Source organism: Anas platyrhynchos, chromosome 39 (assembly GCF_047663525.1).
Source record: "Anas platyrhynchos isolate ZD024472 breed Pekin duck chromosome 39, IASCAAS_PekinDuck_T2T, whole genome shotgun sequence".
Classification (NCBI taxonomy): Eukaryota; Metazoa; Chordata; class Aves; order Anseriformes; family Anatidae; genus Anas; species Anas platyrhynchos.
Window position 1 is genome coordinate 1,189,922 of NC_092627.1, and position 11,454 is coordinate 1,201,375.

Sequence of the window (11,454 nt, forward strand, 5' to 3'; positions counted from 1 at the left end):
TCAGGGAGTACCAGACTGAAGGTCGTGGTCTTGTACTGGGGTTCCACCTGGACACAGGGGCATGGGGGAACCAGGTTTTGGGTGAGGGAGTCAGAGCTGGACTGAGTCGTCACTGGTGGATGCCCAGTGCCCCTGGAAAACGTGACCGGTCAAGAAGCAGCTTCCTGGGTTTGAAACGTGACAGGACTGGTGGCATCAACGAGGTACTGGGAGCCACCAGAATATCCTAAGGGTTATCCTGGGACAGTGTGTGCCTTGTGTTGGGTGGGCAGTGAGTGGATCTTCACAGTAAAGCTAAGTCAAAGGATGGATTTACTGATGGGAGCTCTGCAATGTCAGGGCACACAGCTGGGTCGCAGTGCAAAGGTCTCAGAGGCCTTCAGTTGAAAGGGCCAAAAGGGTGAGCAGGCAAGGGTAGGGAGGAGGGGAGAGGTGGGCAGGGGCTGGGCTGGGCTGGGCAGTGCCCGGCAGAGGGCAACAGCAGTGTCAGGGAGTGGTGGCAGCATGCAGGGGAGGGCTCACAGCAGGGCTTGGTGCTGCAGAGCTAGGGCTGCGCCAAGGGAGCCCAGAGCTGCAGGGGCAGGAGAGAGGAGGCCGAGGGCCAGGGCGGCTGCTGCAGGGGCAGGGAGCTCAGCATGGCCCTTGCAGCCCCCTGCCCTGGGCCTGACCCTGCCCTTGGGCTCGGCCCCGGCCTTGGCTCTGCTGGCAGCAGCGCTCTTGCCATGCACTTCCTGGCCTCCCCTCGCCTGCACACAGCTGCTGCCCACTCAGGCTGCTGCCACAAACGTGTCCTCACAAGCAGCACCACCCCTTGGGCTGCTTCTGCTGGCCTCCCCCAACCCACTGCCTTGACTCCTTGTCTCTGCTGGGACCCACCTTCCACACCTGAATGCATCCCTTGACTGTCAGCACCCTATCCCCTGCCCTGTGAGAGGACAGTGCCATGGTGGGACGTGTTTCCTTTGGTCTCTCTACCAAATCTATCTACATAAATGAACACTATGAGCAGGACTTGTGGGGTCCTGCTTCCAGCCAGGGGGAGGCAGGGAAGAAAGGGACAATCGGGTTTACTGGACTCGGTATATTTGATGGCCTGGCACTTCAGACCCACAAATGTATCAGGCTCTACTGGAGACCGGTGCACAGAGTACCCTAATGCCATCAAGATAGAAAGAGGTAGAAGCTACCTGTATACATGGAGTGACAGGGGCAGCCCAACAGTTAACTGTACTGGAGGCTGAGGTGAGTCTAACTGAGAAGGAATGGCAAAAGCACCCCATTGGGACTTCCCTGGAGGCTATGTGCATCCTCGGCATAGACTGCTTCAGGAGAGGGAATTTCAAAGTTCCAAGACGGCACCACCGGTGGGACTTTGACATAGCTGCCTTGAAGATAAAGGACATGAAACTGTTGTCTACTTTGCTTGGCCTTCTACAGAATCCTTCTGTTGGGGGGTTTGCTGAGGGTTGAAGAACAGCAGGTGACAATGGCTACCATGGTGGCGTACCCGAGGCAGCATCACGCTAACGGAGACTCCCTGATTGCCATCCATGAGCTGGGTCTTCGACAGGAGAGCCAAGGTGTAGATGTAGAGCTTGGCAGTGTGGTATAGTGATGAACTTGTCAGCACTATGGTAAAGTTGCCTGACCTGGGTTACATGTCCCAGAGTAGTGTCAGGCACAATGCAATTCTTTTTGCCTTCTGCATCTATAGCACAGGAAGTAGGACTTTGCCCTACTCCATTGACTGGGCAGGTCTTTTTACATCAATCAATCGAGTTTTCCGTGGCTGGAAGGAAACAATTTCCCCAAAGAGGTCAAGCTCATGGGCACAGATACAGCCAATAACGATATATTTTCTTTATTTTTCACCCTGAATTTTCCACAGATGACCCAAGAGAGTCCATGGATGTCCAGGTGTCTACTGAGATCCAGGCTGAATTTCTCAGGATCCAATGGTCATTTCAATCTTTATTTTATTTTATTTTATTTTATTTTATTTTATTTTATTTTATTTTATTTTATTTTATTTTATTTTATTTTATTTTATTTTATTTTATTTTAATTTAATTATTTTTCCCAAGGAACCTTTGACTTATCTTAGAAAGGGTTTCACATGCTAGGCTGGGCTACAGTTACAGGGACAAAGACCACTGCTCGCAGAGGAGGTGTCAGACCTCCAGACTCTGCTTTTCCTCCCAATGGAGTTCTCCAAAGAAGTCACCCTGGATGAATAGCAATAGGAGAATGATTCTCAAAACTGAAATGCAGCAAAATTCACCCTTTAAAAACAGAAGATATTTTTATGCTTTTTGAAATCTTCTACCTTAAGGACTCCATGAAAGCTCTGCAATTAGCTGTAAAAGGCATGAAGTCTTGAAGACAACTATCGAATGGATGTTAGGAGTTTCTGCATTTTAATGAGTTCCATGGTGGATTTTGGTGCTGAGTCTGTGAAGCTCAGGTACTGAGAGGACAATGATGCAACTGCTAGAGAAATTAAAGTCAGAAGTAAAAGTTGAAGTGACTTGGAGTATTAATGGGCCCCACTGAGGGCTGTTACTAACAAAGCCTCCCCAGGGAATTGTTAGGGCAGATAATTGGAGGCCATGATTGCAGACAGGCAAAGCACTGTGCTGAGAAAAGTCTTGGTTGGTTTTGGTGATGCAGAAGGGCCAAGGGTTGACCCCAGCCACTGGAACAGGAGATCCTGCACCCCCACATCTGGCTCAAGGCTGTTCCTGGGGTCTGTGGCATGTGGTGGGCAGTATGATACCAAGAGAAGAACACTGGTATGTCACCTCTGAGCTGCTGTACAGGGTTGCAAGGAATCAATGAGGCCCCACTGCAACGAGTATACCATCTCTCCTCATAAGCTCTAGCCAAGGAGACAAATATCTCAAGTTTCTTAGCACCTTCCCTTTTTTCCAGCACCCTCTGCCTTATCCTCTGCAGACTTTCCTATGCTGTCCCACACATTGTCCTATTTCCTTGAAGTCTGCAGACACCCATCTCTGTTCAACACTTTGCTCTCATCCCTTGCTTTAACCCATGTCTTGTCAACACTCACCAGCTGTTCCTTGAAACACAAAGCCATGGTCTAATCAGAGGATGACCTCTGGCACTACAGCACAACCCCCTGAGGGACATTTCTTCCTCCTTGTGGCCAATTGGCTTAACTTCCAAGGTGCACTCTGTGGAAGTTTTTTCTCTCCTGCTCTTTCCTACTGCCAAAGGAAGCTCCATCAGGGTGGAAACCACTCCTGGAGTAGGCATCCCAACCCAGCAGGCTCCTTGCGGCCTCTCAGCCAACAAGACACAAGTCACCTCAGCAGCAGCTTCCAAGCCAGGGGCCTGCTACTGGCCTTGCAGCTTCTTGTGGAGACACAGCCAAGCCTTGTGCCTGCTGCTGTCCAGTCATGGACTCAAGCAGAAGGGACAGGACAACCCATGTTGGGGCCTTCTTTCTGTCTGGGTCCTCCTGGCTCTGGAGGCAGAGGGGATCCCCCAGTCAGCATGCCAAGCAGGTGCCTTCTGCTGGCCTAGCAGGGCCACTGCCAGATGTCAGCCCAAAAGTGCAGATCCCAGGGAGAAGTCAAGGGTGACCTGCCACCTCCAGACACAAGTGACCTCACAGTCCCTTTCCATGACATGTTCCTGCTGCTGCCCTATCAAGTGCAGAGACAGAAGTGACCTCACAGTCACTGCCACAGTCACATTCCTTCTCCTGAGGCATAGCTGACTGCTTTCTAGTTCCCACTGGACTGGAGCTCACCTTTCTGGGTTAGAGAGTAAACAAAGGTTTAATGGGAAGGTTTGGTGTTCTTCTGTGGTTAGGGTATGGGCAGGCTCTGTGGTTTAGTTCATTTTCACATCTGCCTAGAAGTCAAGGTTTAAATAGAGCATTTTAATACTAGTGATAAGGGCAGAGATTAGGGTGAGCAAGAGAGTAAAGGTGAGGGAAAGGGGCGGTGGGGTGAGTTTTGCTTCAAGGGATACTTTGTGTTCAAGCGTTACAGAAGTGGATTCCTGTCAAAGTGTTGGAGGATTATTTAGATTTAGGGATTAAAACTACCGGCTAAAATAGTGTTAGGGTCATATATGACTGTACAAGTCAGTGTTACCACACGATATACATTACATGATGACTCTTCCCTCTATGAAATCATTATTTTCTGCTGCCCATGTTCCTCTTACCACCCCCAAAGATCAGAACTCTCATGTCCAGGTGTTGTGGTTTAATCCAACCGCAGCTAAACACCACACAGCCATTCACTCATCCTCCCCTCTCCCTCTCTGGGATGGGGGAGAGAAACGGGAAAGTGAAGCCTGTGAGTTGAGATAAAGATAGTTTAGTAAGACAGGAAAATAATAATAACAATAACAATAATAACAATAATGATGATAATAGTACTACTACTAATAATGTGTACAAACAAGTGATGCACAATGCAATTGCTCACCACCCGCTGACTGATGCCCAGCCTACCCAGTATGAGAACAGTCCAGACCTCCTCCCCTGGCTAGCCACCCCTATCTATTGTTTAGCATGACGTCAGATGGTATGGAATACCCCTTTGGCCAGTTTGGGTCAGCTGTCCTGGGTCTGTCCCCTCCCAGCTCCTGCTGCACCCCCAGCCTGCCCATTGGCAGGACAGAGTGAGAAGCTGAGACATCTTTGGCTTGGTGTAAGCACTGCTCTGCAACAAGTAAACATCAGCCTCTTACCAGCACTCTTCTTATCCTAAGCCAAAACGTAGCACCCTACCAGCTACTAGAAAGAAAATTACCTCTGTCCTAATTGAAACCAGGATATCTATCCACCCTTTATTCCATACCATTTATTTCATGCTCAGGTTCCACTCCTTACAAGACCACGTTCTGCTGCTGACCATGGCCATGGCTCCAGGGAAGCAGCAGCCCCAGCCTGAAGGCAGCAGAGAGGCAGAGCCCAGAGGGCAGTGAGGGGCAGCCCCGAGGGCCACCGGGGCTGCTCCTGCATGTGGCAGCTGGGCTCTTGGCCCTGAGCCCCTCCTTGATGCTAAGACTGCTCCCCCAGCTCCAGAGGAGATGGGAAGAGAAGGAAACTGAGACCAATGAATTTCCGCTGAGTTCTTTATTGTCTTTAACTACCAAGGAAGCCTGCTTCTGTATGTGCATTAGATGATGTGGTCAAACCTAACACAAGATGTAACTTTCAGAATGCTAAGAATGAGATTATTAAAAACAAAATGAAATATTGTTAAAATATTTACAGACAAAAATAATTTAAAAAATGTTGTGTCATTTTTCCAAATACCCTTTTATTTGTTTTAGGATTATTATTAATTATAATGTCATGATAGCATTAGTAACAATAAAAATGATATGATATAGTATGAATCAAAACATTTGCATAGTATTAAGAATACATCTTCTGAACACATAATGGATGCTTAAGAAGCATGTATGGAAAGAGTTTCTTTACTGCATCCTTGAGATCCTGGTTCCTCATGCTGTAAATGAGGGGGTTCACAGCTGGAGGCACCACCGAGTACAGAACTGTAACCACCAGGTCCTGAGATAGGGAGGAGATGGAGGGAGGCTTCAGGTAGGCAAACAGGACAGTGGTGACAAATAGGGAGACCACAGCCAGGTGAGGGAGGCATGTGGAAAAGGCTTTGTGCCGGCCCTGAGAAGAGGGCATTCTCAGCACTGTCCTCAAGATCTGCACATAAGAAAATGAAATGAAAACAAAACATGTAAAGGCTAAACAGAGAGTAACTACAAGAAGCACAATCTCCCTCAGCCAGGACTCTGAGCAGGAGAGCTTGAGAATCTGGGGGATTTCACAGAAGAACTGGTTCACAGCATTGCCTTGGCAGAAGGGCAGGGAAAATGTGCTGGCCGTGTGCAGGACAGCGTTGAGAAAGCCACTGCCCCAGGCAGCTGCTGCCATCTGGGCACAAGCTCTGCTGCCCAGGAGGCTCCCGTAGTGCAGGGGCTTGCAGATGGCAACGTAGCGGTCATAGGCCATGGCAGTGAGAAAGGAATACTCTGAACCAAACAAGAAGAATAAAAAGAAGACCTGTGCAGCACATCCTTGATAGGAGATGGCCCTGGTGTCCCAGAGGGCATTGGCCATGGCTTTGGGCAGAGTGGTGGAGATGCAGCCCAGGTCGAGGAGGGCGAGGTTGAGGAGGAAGAAGTCCATGGGGGTGTGGAGGCGGTGGTGGCAGGCTATGGCGCTGAGGATGAGGCCATTGCCCAGGAGGGCAGCCAGGTAGATGCCCAGGAAGAGTGCGAAGTGCAGGAGCTGCAGCTTGCGTGTGTCTGCGAATTCCAGCAGAAGGAACTCAGTGATGGTGCTTCTGTTGGACATTTTTATTTTTGGGATGTGGTCCTGCACATAGAAGAGGAAGAACAGTAATAATGTACAAGAGACTTATCAGAGAAAAACTGACCCCATTTCTCATCTAAAGTCGCCAGAAAATTGTTCACTTCCAGGAAGATATTTGGCGGGTCCCTTTCATGAGTTCTTCCTGATGCTGTCTGAGGCTATCCATGGGAGCAGGAGACTCCTTTGTGGGCAATGGAAGAGTCAGTTTTGCCCTACAGCCAGAGATAAGGTTGAACATGGGGTAATCTCAGACTCACTTCACTGCCGGTATCAAAGAACCTTGCCCCAGTGTTGCTCCCAGGTCACCCAACTTCACAGCAAATATATATGTACGGACTTTTTTAATGTTTATTTTATAGGGTCAGATTTTTTGTTGTTGCTGCCCTACCACACCTGCTGAGTTTTTCTAAAACAGAATTCCTGGGCTTTTCTCCTGAACTTGATGGGAAACTTTGTGCATCCTAAGAGAAAAAGGGACTGTCCCTATAGCACAGAGTGTCCTTTAGTGAGGACAGACAATCCGTCCATCAGTGCTGGTTTCAGCCACCTTGTGTGAGCTGCAGGAAAGTTGAACTCAGAGGTTGACCTGAGAAGAACCTGGACACTGTTGAGAGCAGAGGAATCCAGGCTCAAAGTGCCCATCTCCAGACCCCTAAACCAGTCCCCGTACTCCCCTTTCCCCAAACACCCTGAGGGCACACCAATGCCTCTGAAAACCGCATCCCCAGCCGGCCTGGGAACAAGACCAGCAGCAGCACGGCCAGCTGGAGAAGCCAGCAGGAATGCCAGTGTGCTGCTGCCAGGGGAGGCAAGGCCAGGGAAGGACAGACAGACACTCAGCAGACCCTCCTGTGCTGCAGCTCTGCCTGCAGAGGAGGCAGCTCCTGCTCATTGCAAAGGCATTCTGCTCTGCTTTGGCCTGCAGACACCCCCCAAAGACAGGGGGTATCAGAGCTTTTGTAGCTTCTAAAGATCAGCTGGGATAAAACCTGAGAAGACCATGTTATGATGATGCTGGTGCAGTCCATGAGATGATGTTTGGGAAGGTACTTTACAAATTTGATCACCGAGTAACTGATTTCTCAATGCAATGCTCCAGGAGTCTCAGTCTCCTGTACAATCCTGAAAATGAAACCTGCCTCCCGTCCACTGCAGGAGTCTGCAAGCACAGACTGCAGAAAGAAGTCTTATCCTTCACATAAGCCAAGCCTTGATCTTCCTCCTGAATTGCCCCTCATAATGCCATTATCTAAAGCACTGCAGAAACAGAGAGACTCAAACCCTGGCAGATGCTACCAGCTGTAGAAGACCCCTCTGGAAACCCCACCTGCTGCCAGAGCCTCACGGTGTCAAGAGCCTGCAGATGTGTCCTGCCACACGCTGCCCTCTGTTGCTGTGCTCCTCAGTGCCTCCAAGCCCTCTCTCCTTCTGTCCTCTCTGTGTGCCAGCTGCGGTCAGAGCTTCCAGCCCTGCTGCGCTGTGCAGAGGAGCTGCTCCTGGGCACAGCTGTCTCTCTGCAGCACTTGCCAGGAGCTCCCCTTTGGCCCAGGAGCCCGGCCCAGCTCAGCAGCACAGCACCCGACCATGGCATCGCTTGCTCTGTGCCCTTGGGCTCCCTCAAGGTGTCCCCAAGGCCTCAGGGCTGACAGCTCCCCAAGGCAGCAGGGTCTCTGCTGGGGTGTGGTGTTCAAAGCAGACTGAAGTCATCACTGACTGCTCCTAGATGAATTTGGGAGAGACTGATTTTATGCTCTTAAAGTTTGATAGTCAAACATCAGTACAAATGTTTCCCTCCCTTAACCCCTATTCTGTTCCCACTGCATGGCAGGACACCTCAGCCACGACTGCCAGGGATCATTTCACCCCTCTGAACGTGTCCTAACAAGAGAGGGGGGAACTGAATGCTCTAAAAGGCTTTCCAAGAAGGGAATTGGACACTAAGACAGCATTTGTTGAGTTTTCCCAGTAATCCACATAGAAAATCCTCTACCCATATACAAAGCTCTTCTTCCTCTCTCACATGACCAGTACGGTGACTGGCATGTGGAACACCCTCATCACTGTGCTGGTGCCTGCCACCAAACACCTGCATGACCACAGTGCTTCCTGCTGGGGACCACGTCCTACGGTCAGCCCTGGGCTGTATGCCAACCCTGTTCTCTGCAGGGCTCGAGTAGTGGAAGGTCTGGCTCCAGAAGGCAGCTGTACCTGAACCAGGGGAATTTCTCTCATGTACAGAAGTTATTTCTTCTCCTCCCAGCTATTCTTCTGTGGCCCCAGTGTCATAGATATCTTCTGTGGTTTTGCCCCATTGCTGGAGCTGTCCTGCAGTGCCAAGGTGATACTCATGGTCTTTGCTTTCATAATCTACATTTTGGATCCAATCTTCCTCTTCCCTCTTATGCAGTTTTCAGGTGTGTGTGTGTCCTGTATTGGCAGGCCAAGGCCTTATCCACCTGCTCTTCTGTCCTCATGAGTGTCAATGTTTTCTATGATACTGCCATCACTGTCTGTGAGAAGCCCAAATACAGCCCTCCTCAAAGATCTTAATGAAGCCCTTTCCTAAACCACCATCCTTCCAGTCAGTCCTCAGGTTGCCTAGAGGTGGTATGGGAAGGGTGACAGAGGTTCAAGTGGATCTGGAGATGTCATCGTAAGACCTATCTCAAAGACCTTGGAAAGGACAGATGGATCAAAGACATTCCTCAGAACTTGGAAATGACAGATGTCAAACCCATCTTCTAGTAGAGGGGCAAGCAGAAGGATGATAAAGCCTAACGAAGGAATAAAATTCCAACCTTATCTTTAACTCCCACACCAGACCTAAACTGAATTCCTCAAAGCTTGCCCTTATCCTAAACCTTGAGCAGGATCGTTGAGCAAAACACCAATACCTCCCTTGATGCATGCACAAGGCATTGAAAATGATGGTGAGGCACCTTATGTTCTGGTCGGGTGAGAGACCACAGGAAGGCTGATGGGGTGGGAGTCATGTTTGAGGTATAGTTTGTGAGATCATAGAATCAGAGAATGGCTCATATTGCAAGGGACCTTAAAGGTCATCTAGTTCCAAGCCCCCGGCCATGGACATGGATGCCCCCTATGAGTTCAGGTTGCCCAGGGCCTCATCTAACCTGCTCTTGAACAGCTCCAGGGATGGGTCATCCACAGCTTCTCTGGGGAACCTGTTCCAGTGTCTTGCCTCTTTCTGAGTGAAGAATTTCCTCCTAACTTCTAATCTAAATCTCCCCTCATTTAGCTTAAAATCGTTCCCCTTTGCCTTCTCATTATCTGACTGAGCAAAGAGTCACTCTCCATCTTTTTTATAAGCCCCCTTTAAGTACTGAAAGGCCACAAAAAGGTCACCCTGGAGCCTTCTTTTCTCCAGGCTGAATAGCCCCAGCTCTCTCAGCCTTTTTTCATAGGAGAGGTGCTCCAGCCCCTTGATCATCTTCATGGCCCTCCTCTGGACTTGTTCTAACAGACCCACAACCTTCTCATGCTGGGGGCCCGAGTCCTGGATGCAGGACTCTAAGTGGGGCCTCACAAGGGCAGAGAACAAAGAGTAGAAGTTACCTCCCTCCACTTGCTGGCCACTCCTCTGCTGATGTAGCCCAGGATGCAGTTGGCCTTCTGGGCTACAAGCACAGAATGTACTGTCTCACTGTCGATCTCACTGTCGATCTCTCTGTCTGTCAGAGATAAAGATATTAAACAGCACCAGTCCCAGGACAGACCCCTGAGATACAACACTTGTCACCAGCCTCCACTTGGACATAGAGCCACTGAGCACCACTCTCTGGGTGTGAGCTTCAAGCTAACTCCTTATCCACTGAATGGTACACCCTTCAAATGCGTATCTCTCCAATTTGGAGACAAGGATGTCATGTGGGACAGTGTCAATGGTCTTACAGAAGTCCAAGAAGATGACATATGTCAATCTTCTCTTGTTGTCTGATGTGGTCACTCCGTTGTAGAAAGCCATCGCATTGGTCAGGCACAATTTACCCTTTGGAGAAACCATGCTGGCTGTCTGACCTCTTTGTCTTGCATGTGCCTTGACATCGATTCCAGGAGGATCTTTTCCATGATCTTTTGAGGCACAGAGGTGAGGCTCACCATTCAGTAGTTCCATGGGTTCTCATTTCTACCCTTTTTAAAAATGGGAGTGATGTTTCCTTTTTCCAGTCAGCAGGGACTTCATCTGACTGCCAGGACTCTTCTAATATGATGGAGAGAGGCTTGGCAACTACATCAGCCAGTTCCCTGAGGACCCCGGAATGCAAGTCATCAGGCCCAATAGACTTGTATTTGTTGAGTTTCTTCAGGTGGTCTCAAACCTCCTCTTCACTTACAGCAAGTGAGAATTTGCACCCCCAGCCTCCATCTATGAGTTCAGGGAATGAAAGACTTGGGAAGCCTGATTGGCAGGGAAGACTAAGGCAAAGATGTTGTTGAGTCCCTCAGCCTTCTCCATGTCTGTCATTATCAGTTCACCCTTCTCATCCATCAGAGGGGGTACACTCTCCTTGGCCTTTCTTTTCCGAACGAAGTATCTACAGAATCTCTTCCTGTTATCGTTTTCATCCCCTGCTAAACTCGGTTCCATCTGTGCCTTGGCTTTCCTTATCATATCCCTCCACATCTGAAACTGAAACATGTGAGAGGGCCTGGGAAAAGTAGCCCCGGATCCAGAGAAGCCACTTGGGAAACAAAACTTGTAGGTCGGAAGTGTGATTTTGTGGAGGTGCAGAGCTGATGGGCACATTGCTCAGGATGCGCCTAAAGACCTTTGTGTCCTTTTCCCTCCTGACTACAATGCTACTTCCTTCTCAGGCATGGAGTAGTCAACAGAGGTGAGACAGATACACGGAGATGGTAAATGCCATCAGAAAGCTGATCCCAAGAAGATATGGGGAGGTGAGGAGCAGCCTGAACAGGAGAGATGTGAGATTTTGGGGTGGTAAGAGGATCATGGCCAGCACAAATTAATGATTTCATAGAGGTAAGAGCATTCATTCAATGCCGATGCTGCAGTAACGCTGACTTAAATCAGTAATGTATGTCTCTTACCT